Here is a 12,265-nt window from a genome sequence, read left to right on the forward strand (position 1 = left end):
CACAGGAAGAGACAGTGGCCCTTGATTATTCTCCTGTGTTCAGATACTTTGTCATTTTTTTTTGTATCCTGATCATCACTTCTGCTTTTCCAATTCAAACTAAAGGGAGTTTAGTTCTGTTTGGGAGTTTAGCTGTGGTTAGTGGTTTATTTTCATGGCTTGCTTAATCTCTTATGTCTGGCGCTTACATTTACCCATATAGATTTTTCCTTAGTACGGCGGTGCCATAGCCCAGGGCTTCTCCCTCCATATCTGTTCCCCAGGAGGCCTCCTAGGAATGGGCGCTGGAGATCCAGCCCCTCTCCGTGTGCCGTTTTCTTTGAGTCCAAGGTAGGTTTGGCTCAGAGAAGAAAACAGGCCTCCAGGTTAGGTGCCTCTGACTGCTTGCTTGTGAAATGTTTAATGATAAAGTGCCTTCCAAACTAATTTTACACATTGATAGTTGTAGCCTGAAGTATCACTGCAGTCATAAGAACAAGAAACACTCCCATCAAGTAGATAGGCAGAAAAAAGCCATAAAAGTTTAATAAAGTGCAAATAAAATGGTGTTGTAAGAATGTACAGTGGGAAATTATCTCAGTCCAGCCAGATCGGCTGTGGTGTCCTCCTGTAAATACATTTAGCCACTTGTGGCCCTGATCGCAATCACTACTGTGAATTGTGATCCAGAATGTTCTTGGGGGCCGATGCCTTGACTATGCCAGCAGATGAGTCTGATTTGACGTCACGGTGGTGATGTGCTTAACACGGCCAGCTGAACTGAGTGGTGGCCACCCGTGCACTCGCCACGTGCAGCCGTTATTCTTGTGATGGAGTTGCACGGGGCGCAGCTTGTCCACCTGGGCTACTTAAAGTACCTGGAACCCAACTGCTGGTGGGTGGGTGCCTCCCAACATGGGAGCTATCTTTTTTATCCAGGGCCCTCTGGTGCTGCAGACTCTGAGTCCACGGGGAGGTACCAGAGTGCTCTGCTGGGCCATGGAGGTCCCCGAGCAGGTGGTCACTCATTGCTTGTGGAGTGGTCCATGGCCTGTGAGTTTATTCCCCGGGTCTGTGTGGGTTAGATTAACCAGTTCACAGCTGGGCTCTTACCCCTTACACAGGTGACACTAGTTAAAGTGGAATCTATATTAACTCGCACGGGAGTGTGGGAGGAACCGGGAGGGTGGGGCGGTTTGGCCCTAGCAGTAGTGCCTGGGCTCTTGACATTCTGCGTCTTCTTGTTGGGGGGGCCATTAGGGCCGCTGTGGGTCCTGAAGACAGTAGGTGCCATATGGACCAGGGGATGCGGAAGCCTCTAGAGGCTGTGGGAGGCAAGGAGACAGTCGCTTCCCCAGAGCCAGCCCTGCCGCCACTTCGACGTTAGCTGGTGGGACCTGTTTTGGACTCCAGCTTCCAGAAATGTGAGAAAATAAGTCAGTGTTTAGGGCGCTAAATTTGGGGTGATTTAGTGGAGAAATAGAAAACTAGCCCACAAAGGTGCACGCATTGAAATGTGCTCTGTCCAGGTGTTCACAGTGGTGTGAGGGAGATGGCATCGGGGTTCTGGGAACTGTGCAGTTTTACTGAAGGAAGGGGGCTCGCCACGCCTTTCCTCATATAACTGAAGGTATGTATGCCTGCCACACCGCCCAGGAGACAGGGACTAGAATTCTGACTTTATTTCTTATGGGAACCAAGCCACAGTCAGAACACAGGGCTGAAATGAGCTTCCTACAGCCTGAACTGGGCAGAGGAATCGCAAGTAGCTTGTTTTTTTCTACACAGACCTGTTCTTTCAGGTTTTAAGGTCTGGAAAAAGGGAGAAGCCAGGCACACCTCGGTGAGGGACAGCATTTCTGGAGGTGGTGCGGCTTCAGCCTGAACGTGGCTGTGTGGTTGGGAGGCTCAGAAACTGCCCTCCAAGGGCACTCATCTATTCCTTATTGCAGTAATACCTCATTTACAGAAATCCACAGAAATTACTGTGCGGGAGGCTTCTGGTCTGGATGGGTTTGTGTGGACCGAGGTCACGGGGTGTTGTCCCAAGTGCTTATCCTGATCTGGCAGAGACTCTGTTCCCAAATAATTATTCCACAGTTTCAGAGCCTATATCTGAGTGATAGTCTTTTAACTTTGTTGCATAAAAGTAAAGTATGTCTTGAGGGTCTAAAAATCCATGTGGTAATCATGGCTGTAAACTCATACACGGGGCTTTGGGATGGAGTGAAAACCACCGTCACCTGGCGTGGACGCTGCGTGGTATTTTTAGCGTGGCGGCCTGCTCGTGCCTTGAGCTCCATCTGCAGTGTGAGCAACAGCTGTGCATTTGAGAAATGTAGACAAGTCAGCTTGCTCCTCCAGGGGCCTGCAGGCATCCGGGTGAGGGGCCTGGGATGAGGCCACATCAGTGGGAAGGAGCTTGGTTGTGTCAGCAGATATGTCTGCCTCTACAGGCCTGAAAGCCCGCCAGAACCCAGTTTTCCTTTGGTCATCTAATGCCAGAAAACATCTTGTTTCTTGGAGATTCTCGTAATTTGTATTAATGAACCATTTGGCCATAAATGTTATAAATGCATGAGGCTTTACAACTTGGCAGATGTGTAACTCACATGTCATTATATCAAACTGTTGAAGATATTTGTTTCACCTGAAGGTTTTTAGCATTTTATGTGCAAAGCAAATGCCAATAGCATTTTGAAGGAGTATTTTGTAATTTTAAACCCAGTGGGACAGTGCTGGGTCTCTGGGATGCTGGTGAGGTGGATGTGACCTCAAGCTCTTGGAGCTTGCAAGCAGGATTCCTAAATTGTGACAACTGCAGTGCTGGAAAGTCAAAGTGGATTTCTGTAAATGAGGTATTAGTGCAATAAGGAACAGATGAGTGCCCTTGGAGGGCAGTTTCTGAGCCTCCCAGACACCCCAGCAGGAAGCGGGGTGGGAGGCAGTTACCCACCAGAATCTGGACGGTGGACCGTGTTTGCTGATGGCCCTGCTTGGCAGGTCATTACGTGCAATAAGAAACAGATGAGTGCCCTTGAGAGCGGTTTCTCGGCCCCATTCAGAACCGCAAGTGTAAGATGCCCCAAGGTCGGGGGGTGGGAGTTTGGTTATCCACAGGAGCCTGGATGGTGGAGCTGGGTTTGCTGGTGGTCCTGCGTGGCAGGTCATTACGTGCAATAAGGAACAGGTGACTGCCCTTGAGGGCGGTTTCTCGGCCTGCTTCGGAACTGCAAGTGGAAGACGCCCCAAAGTGAGGGGGTGGCGGTGGTGGTGGTCCATTATCCAGTGGGGCCGGATTTGCTGGTGGCCACTGCGTGGCAGGTCACTGCGTGGAGCGATGGGAGGTGAGTGGAGTGAGAATAGAGGATGCACCCTCCACAGCTACTGCTGGGAGTTGGCTCTGGTAGCAGAAGGAGCATAGAGGGATTCCCATCAGGGGCAACACGGCTGGGGTCCCACGTGTGGTGGATGCCGAGGTGTGGTTATATGTAATCTGTCTGCACAGCCGTCCTGGTGAGTGGGTTCAGTTACCTTCCCATCTCACATTTGAGAAATCTCGGGGGCTCACATCACAGCTAGGTGGGTTGGAACTAATGTCTCAGGCAGGACGTTGGCCCCAGAGCCCAGATCTTACCCCCCTGCTCTTTTAAGTCCACCAAGCTTGTAGAGAGGGGGGTGTGGTGGTGGGTGGCGGCTGAGAAACCAACACTGGGGGGGGGGGGGAGGAAATAAACCAGGCAGGAGACACAGGCAGTGCTTGGGAGATATCCACGGGATCTGGGTGTGGGGGGCACCTCTGGGCCTGTGAACCCCGTTCTGTGCTCCTGGCTTGCCCAACCTTGGCCCTCAGCCACATGCTGTGTGCTTTAGGTGAAATCTCAGTCGCTCGTGTGGTGCGGGCATCTTTTCTCCCTGGCTTTGCCTCTCTTTAAATCACGGAGTCTCAGTGGGGATGGCGGGGCGGATGGTGGTCCATGGAATTTGCCCTCCACCTCCTCATCCTTGTCCTGTCCTGTCTGGCCTGTTACCTGAATCTGTCTCTTCAGAGCCTGCAAATGAGTGGAGGCCACGGCAGCCTCTTGCTGACCGACCTCTCAAAGTTTTTTATTCATCAGAATCGTGTTAAATGCTGATTCGTAGGCACCCCCATTAGACTCTACGCCTGCCTGACATGGGTACTTTGGGGAAGATACAGAGGGTTGCTGGGCTGTTCCAGGAGGGAATTTGCATTTGTAGAATGTCCACTGTGGTCTTTCCAGCAGTCTACTTTCCACGCACACATGGCATTAAACCTGGAAGACCCCTGGGTGCTGTGCTGGTGAGGAAGCCCCGGCTGGACGAGGGGCTGCTGGGGCTTGGACTCGATTTCTGGGCTGGGGGCTGCGGGCTGCGGGCTTATTCTCTTCAGTGGGTCTGCTGATGGGATGCCCTGAGAAGTCCTGCTGTGCACTCAGGGGAAGGTGCAGAGACAGGCTCAGAAAAGACAGACCATGGATTTAAAAATTCCTACTGGAAAATCTTTTATGAGCAAAGTAATTTGCATCTAACTGAAGACAATCATTGCTTGAATAATTGGTTTGTTTACAAAGTTGGTCCTATGAACAGATTAAAGTTTTCATTCATGCCTTATCTATAATGTGAATAGGAGCTATTACCGCAACCTAAATTAGCTTTAAATTTCGTATCAGATTGCAGTCCAGATTACCAACGGCTGCTTGATAATCTAATCGATAAAACGGAGGAATTTAGTGCATGGAACCCAGAGTGAAGGGAACAGAACTGCTTTGGCTTCTCAAAAGCGTGTGACTGAGGGGTGACCTGGGGTGAAGAGAAGTGGCTGGAGTCATTACACTCGAGGAGATGATCTGCCCCCGCCTTTCTCAGCTGTCTTCTGGACAAAACAAAAGGGTGATAAATGGAAAAATTCAGCACTGAGTTCGTCTATGCCCTGAGCTTCTCATCCGGTCATTAATGGGCTGTATCTGTGAAGCCTCCATACAGGCACAAAGGAATTAGGCTAGAGTAAGGCGGCCGGCGACCTCTGGCGTCTGGACCGTGTGTCATTTCCTAAAGCCCTTTTGGGTGAAATGACAGTGGCAATGTCGTTGTTCGGAGGAGTGTAATCTCACGTGTGAGATGCATATTTTAAACACCAAAGCCAGGAAGCTTGGTGGGAGTGGCTGTCTTCCAAGTGGTTTTCTGTGCTGCCATGGATGAGGCGTGGATGTGTCATCTATTGGTGAGATCCACTGGTGAAGGGGCTAAGCAAACCATGGAGGTCGGGGGGTGTGAAGCTGCATCTCTTCTGGCATCCCAAGGAAATACATCTTGTAAAACTTGTGAATTTGACCCTGACCCTAACCCCAACCCTGAGTGTTGAAGTCTGGTGCAGTGTCTTGAGCCCTCTTCTGCATTGAGGGTGAGTGACTGTAAATGACCGATTCCTCAGTGGTGAAAGTTCAAATGTAGCTTCCCTGAGGAAGCCAGACCTCAGTCACCCGTATCTCCATTGTAAACACTGCGGCCCCTACGCGGGTGGCTGCAAGTTTCCAGGCCTTCCTTGGAGAAGCAGCCGTGAGGTGCTTGATGATTTGATAATATCAGCCACCTTCTGTCTTCTGTCTAATCACGGTACAAATGATTCTCCTACAAGGAAATGGATCTGGTTTCTTCCTGATCGTTGGAAGAAGCAGCCCGCCTAGGGACTCCACTGTCCTCTGCACTTTCACAGCGAAGCCTGTGTCTGTCTCCGAGGAGTGTCACGTGTGTCGTGGGAATTGCCTCCTTAATTCTTCCTGCTTTTGATAGCTCGGGTAGCTCTGCCTGTTTCACCCGGGATGAGCAGCGGGTGGTCTCTGGCTGCTGTGGGACTAGGGCTTGGGGGTGCATCATCACATCCGGTGGCCTGTCCAGGTGGGCATCATTGTCTTGCCTGTTGCCTGAGGCAGCTGTGATGCCATGGGGGTCATGCTTGTCAGGGCCAACCCAGTTCTTCCCGTGTACACCTCTCCTGCTGGAGTGCCTTTCCTTATGATGACTTGTTGAATTAACGTGGAGAATGCAGAGAGGCTCTGGGCCTCTCTCTCTCCCATTCTTACTCCCTGGAGCTGTGAAGCCCGACAAGGGAGCCCATAGCCAGAGGCTCCTTTAAATTGAATTAGAATAAAGATTTGATTACATAGCTAAACACATTTGAAAAGAACTTCACAGATTAAATTCCAGATTCAACCCTTCAGGCCCAGTGGCCACGTTTTGGGGCTCAGCAGCTGTAGGTGGCTGTTGTCTTTCTGTGTTGGCTGAGCAGATTGGGGCGTTTCCAGTTCAGTAGGCAACTCTCTTGCATGGCTCTGCCTGTGGTGAGGGCACCTAGGCTGGAGAGCCTCGTGGGGATCCCTTAGGCCTCCGGCTGCAGCCAGGCTGCACGGTTCCTGTGCCCCGGGTCCTCTGCAGGCCCAGATGGATCCCACCACAGAGCCAGCACTGCTAGACTTGGGTACTGTGTGCAGACAGCAGAGGGTCACGTCCGGGCCTTGCAGGGGCTGGCACCCTGCAAGGTGCCTCCTTGGCCAGGCTTCTGTTTCCGAGTCTTCAGGGGAAATGCATCCACCATCCACCATCCACACCGTGCACCAGAGGAAAACTGCAGGCTTCTCTGTGGATGGTGAATTGAGATCATGCAGAGTGACTAGGTTTGGGCTCCTGACCAGCGTGGAACCTGATACCTTTAGGTGGAACCTGACATGCCTCCATGTGTACATGGCAAAGAGAATGCAGCATCGTCAGCTTGAATCCAGATGTGCTCCCGTTTTGAGGTGGAAGGTTCTGGGAGTATTGGCCATTGGTGATTGTGCTGCCGTGGAGGACTTTGAATGCAGGCACTGGTTTGGGATAACCCTGGTTTCCTGGTCCTGTATGTGGGCATCCCTGAATATCCCGGACTGGAGGAAGGCAGGGCAGATGGGAGGGTGACAAGAGGTGTCAGGTGTTTCCAGCTTTGGGGACTGATGCCATCAGATGGCCGAGATCAGGATGGTGGTGGCCAGGGACCAAAGCAGGGGTGCGTGGAAATGCCATGTTCCTCGGAGCATGGGGAGGACCTCTTGAACTCTATTCCTGGGCAGCAGTTCTTCCATTCTCAGGAATCTGTGCCATTGTAATTGAGTAGCAAATTCTGTAATTGCTCTAATTACTTACTGTTAAGTCCCCATGCCAATTACCATAAATTGGCAACAGTGATAACAGTTTGCCTGGTCAAACCTTACCAAGAAAAACCAGTGGACCTAGTTTTAGTTGCCTCCAGTTCCCTCCAAATCAGATTCCTTAGCGGCTTGTGTCCCCACACTTGCTGCAGTTCCTCCTGGGCCTGGCAGGCACATTCCAGACATTCACATCTCAGCTCAGATGCAGGCGTGCACATTATTTATAGAAAATCGCACTGCGCTGTGATCGGCTTGAGCTGACGTTCTCTAGGTGGGAGGTGGAGGTTCAAAAGTTCTAATGGGATGAAATTAGAAATATGAATTTTAAAAATTCACGTGTTATGAACTCTGTTCAGTGATTTTCTCTGAAATGAGAGACTATTTGCAGATGAGGCAGTCAGCCTGCAGCTCTCCTTAAATCTGTCCTAGACCTCGATGCCATCCTTCGGCCTCTTCCTGGGTGTGGGGTGCTCTGCTTGAAGCAAAACCAAAGGAAAGAACGTGGTCTGCATCACTACTGCAGCCAGCTCAACGCGCACACCCACTAGGAGGGGCGTTTGATCACTTAACATTTTAAATGCATTTAACATTCAACCAGCAAGTCAGCCAGTGCTTTCTGTAAGCAAGCTGCCTGGCTCATGGGAACCTGACACTTGACTTCTTGGAAGAGAGTACTTGCTTCTGTGGAGTCTCAATATTTGTCTCATTTCTTGAGACTCTGCTCAAAGTGATGAACGTGAGTAAATTAGGATTTTTTTTTTTTTTTTTTTTTGTAAATTGGGCCACAGAGCTCTCTAGGCAGAGTCAGGGGAGTAAACGGCTGTGAAAGATGCCGCCTGATGTGAGCCACGGCCAGGCACTTTGGAACCTGGGATCCCATCTCCAGCCTTTCAAAGGACACAGACGAATATAAAATGCAGATGGGAGAGTTCATAATTTGGGCATCTCTCATCTTTTGAAATCCAAGTGCAAAGAAAAAGTTTTGCCTTGAGGTCTTAACCCATACTTGTTTTTCTCCTGAGGTTTGAAGATTTTCTTAACTGCTTTTTTCTCCCCCAATCCTTGAGGAAGTTCTATCTTCATATCTTCTTAAAAGATATGGTTAAATTCAACACTGAAATATAAAAACATGCTTTCATATTTTTCTTTAAACTGAGGTATCTGACATTGGTGAAGAACTAACTGGGAGTATTGGTTTATTTTTATTTTTTTGAGACAGTCTTGCTGTGTTGCCCAGGCTGGAATGCAGTGGCACGATCTTGGCTCACTGCAGCCTCACCTCTTGGTTCACGCCATTCTCCTGCCTCAGCCTCCTGAGTAGCTGGGATTATAAGTGCCTGCCACCATGGCTGGTTCATTTTTGTGTTAGTAGAGACGGGGTTTCCACATGTTGGCCAGGCTGGTCTTGAACTCCTGACATCAGGTGATTCGCTCACCTTGGCCTCCTAAAGTGCTGGGATTACAGGCATGAGCCACCATACTCGGCCTGGGATATTCTTGATTATTACCGTAAAATATCCCTTTAATAAAAACAAAACAGAACAACAACAACAACAACAAAACAGCTGTCTGAAAAGTCTCGAAATTAAAGAGCTCACTTGGACGGGGATTTGGACACCAGTTGAATGGCCCAGCACACCATAGTTACATGGGCCACTCGGCCTGTTAGGTCCTTAGGGTATTTGAAGTCATATGGATATTTGCATTTCTGCCTCTGGATATCGTGTTAGTATTCGGCTAGTGTTTGAGGGCCAGGCTCAGATCCGGGAAAACAAGAGCCCCTGCCCTCACGGCACTTCTCTTCCATGTGTGTGTGTTAGGAAAATAGAAAGCATAAGATATTTTTTTCAATGAGCTGGGAAGATGGAAAAACAAGCTTAAGATGTTTACTTGTTCAGAAGAAGGGAAGTGCAAGGAACACTCAGCTTTGCTGCTGCTGAAGGAGGCCCCTGGTGGAGGCTGTTTCAGAGGTGGGGTTTCTCTGAGAAAGGTGGTAAGAGGCAAATAGGATGCCCCATCTGGTTTGCCAGAGATGGGGAAAGTTAGTATCCCCAAAACAGCTTCAGCATTCTGGCAAAGCTTTGGAAAACCAGCTACGGTGTAGGACCTTATTGGCCGCTGGGTAGAAGGAAAACATTGCTGGTCCTGAGGGCTGTACTGTTGTTCCGCTGCTATAAAGAACTATCTGAGGCTGGGTAATAAGGAAAAAAATGTTTAATCGGCATACAGTTCTGTGGGTTGTACAGGCTTCTACATCTGGGGAAACTTACAATCAGGGTGGAAGGTGAAGGGGAGGCAGGTATGTCTTCATATGGCTGGAAGGGGAGACAGAGTGAAGGGGAAGGTGCCATGCACCTCCAAACAACCAGATCTCAGGAGAACTATCATGAGGACAGCACTTGGGGGATTATGCTAAACCATTAGAAACCACCCCCATGAGTCAATCACCTCCCACCAGGGCTCACCTCCAACATAGGGTTAGAGTTCAGCATGAGATTTGGGTGGGGACACACAGCCACACCATGTCAGGCTTCCCATTCTTCTCCTGCACGTGCTTCGCAAATGGTTCTGTCATTGGTTTTTGTTTCTGTTGATACATAATATACGTACATATTTTCAGAGTGCATGTGATACCTTGATTCACCCCTATATTGATGAAATCTGTGTACTTGGGATGTCTTTCACTTTAAATAGTTTCTTTTCCTTGTGCTGGTTATGTTAAGTTATTCTCTCCTAGCTGTTTTGAAATACACAGTAGATGACCCACTGCCATCCCCCTGCTGATTTATCAATAGTAAGTCTCGTGTTCCCATTAGGCTGTGTGTTTGTGCACATTACCAGCCTCTGCCCATCCTACTTATGAGTGGGCTCTGCTGGGCCCTGTTGACCACCTACTTTTGGCCTCCGTGAGATCTCTCAGCTCCTGCTTATGAGTGAGAACATGCGCCGTTTCCTTGCTTGGCTCGTTTGCTTAACGTAATGTCCTCCAACTCCATCCATGCTGCCGCGGATGACAGGGCTCTCCGCTGTGTGGTGGAGTATTGCTCCTGTGTATGTTCAGGCCACGTTCCCTTCATCCACTGTTGACGGGCACTCAGGTGATTCCAGACCTTGGCTACTGTGGATGGAAGCTGAGAGCAGTCACTGGCTTTATACTTGGGGGACGTGAGCCACTTTGATGTTCTCAAGCAGCCTATCCCCAAAGCCCTCCGTAGAATGCCGCATTCGTTTGTACCCATGGCTTCTTCCACTAGGATGAACAGCTGGGAAGGGGCTTTGAGTGAATGCTTGGGTTTCTGTCTTTAATTGGTACCCAGCTACACTGGCCAAGCAGGGGTCCCAGTGACCCTGGACACTACCTCACATAAGGTCCAAAGATGCAGTTAGGTTCTTTTTTTAACTTAAAAAAAAAGCTTTTGACCTGGTTAAGCTATAGCGTTATTAGTTAGAGTTTTTCATATTGGAAAGGTGTATATTTTATTTTCTAAGAAGGAAAGAAATCCTGTTAAATACTCTAACCACAGATTGAATCATGTCAAGGAAAGAGGTACTATTTTGGGGGAAAATTACCCCTTCATGTCAAAGATCAAGGAGATGACTTACATTGTTTAATTGAGTTAATTATGAAATCTTAAGTGGTTTTAAGAAGATGAGCTGTGGATGCTGCAAGACATGAGACTGATACGGATTTAATGTTAGTCAGCCCTGACAGAATGTGGCTAATATTTAAAGCTTGCTGTAGATTATAAGTTAATGTAAAGATCTGTTTGATGCTTTTATTTTACAAAATATTATTGAGAAAAAGTTTGACAGCCAAGGAACCGCCTTCAACCAATTTCTTCCTAATTTCTATCACCAGAAAATTTTGTCCTGTTAATTCCAGAATTTACTTTTGGAAAGTTCCCGTAAGGAGAGCAGAGGTATTGGTGGTTGAATGGTGACTTGAATTTAGGTGAAGATCGTTAAATATTTCATAGTCATGTTTGTCTTGGTGGTTTTAGCAATTTTATATTAAACTTAGAACTGTGAGTCAAACCAAATGTGTTCTTTTGCTTTTGTGATACTCCTTTGTATGACTATGCTGGTAAAGAATGATAAAATGTGTATTGGGTATTTTTTCTGTGTAGATATTAGGATTTTTAGGGGAACAAATTATTCTTCTAATATACACTGTGCTGTGTGTTGGGTCCTTTGTATATTAGTTGAATCACTCTAATGAGGACCACTTGAAAGTCTGTTTCTATAGCAGATGTTTTATATGTTGACTTGTGTTATGCAAAATCCTTCATCCTCTAAGAAGACTAAGCAATGGGTTGGAGGAGAGATTTAATCACCCATTAGGTCTATTCCGAATGCCCAGAATTGAATGCAAGTACTAATTATGTTTTTGAAGTGGTGTGTGTGTGTATGGGTGTGTGTGGTGGACTCCTTTTTAGGTCATGGGAGGGAGGTAAAGCGAAGATGAGATTTGCTGATGAACATTTGTGCACATGCTAGTGGAGAAGTCATATGACTTGACTGCACCTGCGTACTCTGATTTTGGTTTCGTTAGTGTCCGTAGCCACAAGCCTCAACTGCCTCTGGGACCCACCCTGAGGGGCTGTGGTGAGGGTTATTACAGAGTCGTGCGTCTTAGTGAATGGCACAAACGGCCTTGTGGGCCTACTTTGGCTTTGTTTGAACCTCTAGATTGTTAAACTAAGTTTAACATTTTGAGGATTATAAATTGTGATTCTTGTCTAAGAAGAGGTTTCTGTTGTCTCTGAAGACAGGAGCCCCAATACAGATGGTCCCTGGCTCCCAATGGTTACATTTGTGATTTTTTTTTCAACCTTGTGATGGTGTGAACTAGTCACACTCAGTGCATTGTTTGGCCCAAGATGGGCTGCCTCTGGATGAACCCGTTGTAAGTTGAAACTATGAGGTCAAATGCACTTTCTATTTAGGATATTTTCAGCTTACGCTGGGTTTATTGGAACAGTTTCATCCCATGGTAAGTCAGGGAGCATATGTGCTCATAAAAGTAGAGACGATCTCATAGATACCGTGAGATATAATGTCTCTGATGTTATAGAGATACGATG

The sequence above is a fragment of the Macaca nemestrina genome, chromosome 14 (genome assembly GCF_043159975.1).
Source record: "Macaca nemestrina isolate mMacNem1 chromosome 14, mMacNem.hap1, whole genome shotgun sequence".
Classification (NCBI taxonomy): domain Eukaryota; kingdom Metazoa; phylum Chordata; class Mammalia; order Primates; family Cercopithecidae; genus Macaca; species Macaca nemestrina.